We start from the raw sequence: 2,418 nt of genomic DNA on the forward strand, positions 1-2,418 counted from the left end.
CAAAAGGTCACCACAAAGGCAAAAATCCCTTCTTTAAAGAGCATTTGTTAAAAATAATTCTCAGGGCTTTTTTTCTTTTTTTTTTTTTGGAGGGGGGGCATTATTCTCAAAATAATTCTCAAAAAAAAAATTCTCAAAATGTTTTACTCCTCCAGGGAAAATGACAGCAACTGAGAATTTCACTGGCATTAGTCCCCAAACAACTAATAAAGGGACAATTCTTAAATCTTCTTTCACCCAGTGAAACGGAAGCAGTCATTATCTTCCACAGCAAGTCCAACTTTTAGCACAGCATAGATAACTTATATATAAAAATCTGTAGGATAATGAAAAACCACAATAGCACAAAAGAAAAGCTAGGCTTCCTGAACACCAGTAATTCAGGTTAGGATATTCATACTTTTTAGCATCTAGAGACAAAACCTCTAAGGTAGGGAGAACAGAAGAACAACAGCAATGCCAAGAATAATTAAGGTTGGGATGGCTTTCAGACTGCCTGGTCCACCTCTATTCAAACAGGACTAAATTGGATATTACATCACACAAGCCCTTGTCCAAAGCCAGCTTCTGTGGACTGTGTATTCTACCATTTCTCCGAGCAACCTGTGGCAGTGTAAGCTCCCCCCCTCTCCCCACAGCACTTAAAGAAAAATTCTGACAATCGACTTGTTAGCCCTTTTGCTGTTATCTTCAGGAAAAGTTCAGCCTCTTCTCACTGCTGACTCTTGCCCAAACTGGAGCTTAAAGCCAGCAAAAGTACCAATGCTGGTATTTAAATTTGTTTATAAATTTAACAGGAATGTTATCAAGTATGTGATTACAATTTTCGTTTTCCCATGTTACCATAGTTACACTCATTTATACAGTTCAATAGTTTATTGCATCCATACTTCTATTTATAAACCTCTGCCTTTTGAGAAATTACAGCCAACCTTTCCCCTAAGCCTCTGCTTTTCCTGGAGTCTCTACTCTCTCTGTCTTTTCACTCATTCTACGTCTTAAGCTTTCTCTGGAAAGCAGCCCATGAAGAAATGCTAAATCCCATGGGGGAGTAACTAAAAATGTTACAGAACTGACAGGACTTTATTACAGCTCTTCAGGCTGAATCTGAAAATAGACATCATATGAGTCAGAGAAATACTGGCCTATGAGAAAATACTATACTGAAGACTCGCATCTGACCCATCACAGTCCAGAGCCTAGCAATCCCTGCTACTTTTGGCACAAACACAGAGCTGGTGGGAATCACTTCTGAAGATTCTGTCCTGGATTCAAAGTTTTTCTGATGGTGACATTACTTTACTCACCTTTGAGAGGAAAGGATAACAAAATAAGAAACACTCTCTTGAAGCTTTTTACAGGCTTCTAAACTGTATCTCATTGAATGAAAGCAAACTACTCTAAAGTTCTAACCTCCCGTTACTTTGTAAATCCTGCCATTTTTCCTCCAGTCTGATTCATCTTGGACCACTGAACAGCACCAGTTTGAAACTTGTGTACAGCACTTGTTTGCCATAAAAAACAAAAAATCTATACAACCTTCTCACTTGCACACCTTTTTAAAATCTTCATGCAGTGTAAGGGTTTCCATTGTAGTTAATCAGAGCCACTTCCACAAATGCTAGAGAAATGCAGTTGCAGGACTGCCCCTTTGGATAGGTGGAGGTTGTAGCAGGTCATCTTTGGTTGACAACCTCCTAATTTCACAAGGGACAGTTTTGAATGCAAAGACAATCAAATAGCAGTGTAGTCCTACCTGCATTCAGGATGTAAATTTAACCAAGGGAGTTCTGAAATGGCAGATCTTCTCCCCCAACACGTCTGATAACTTCTTCCTAGAAAGGCTGACTGCATACTTTACGTATCTATGGGCATTTCTGCAGCAGCAGCAAAGACAAGCTAGAGAAGGTACACTGGCTTCAACTTCCCCATAACGTACAGCTTTATATCATAAATTAATTGCAAAACATATAATCAATAAGTTGAACTTCTAGAGCTATTGTAGGACACTAAATCTGATAGAGTAATTCAGCTGCTGGACCAAATTCTGATCTAGCTACCCCACCTACTTAAAAAAAAAAAAACAAACAACAAACAAAACAAAACCTAAACCAAACAAATAAAAACAACAAACAAACCAAAACTATCCAGCCCCAGTGTTTTAGTTAATATGAAATTAATGAAAAACCAAAGTTGGATAACAGGAACTTATATAAATAGTGGCACACCTAGATTAAAATTTAGGTCCCAGGTTTTCAGTTTCCATGCAAGTACACTGCAAAATTTGCAAAAACAGAAAAATACTTCAGCATAGCAATATACAACCACTCTCAAAATATTTAAGTACCAGTCATGTGACATATCCTCACCTACATAAACTCCTAATTTTTTTTACAAAGTAAGATTTCCACCACTACA

This window comes from Pezoporus occidentalis, unplaced genomic scaffold, assembly GCF_034315485.1.
Source record: "Pezoporus occidentalis ecotype Australia unplaced genomic scaffold, CSIRO_AGI_Poc_V1 ctg1, whole genome shotgun sequence".
NCBI lineage: Eukaryota > Metazoa > Chordata > Aves > Psittaciformes > Psittacidae > Pezoporus > Pezoporus occidentalis.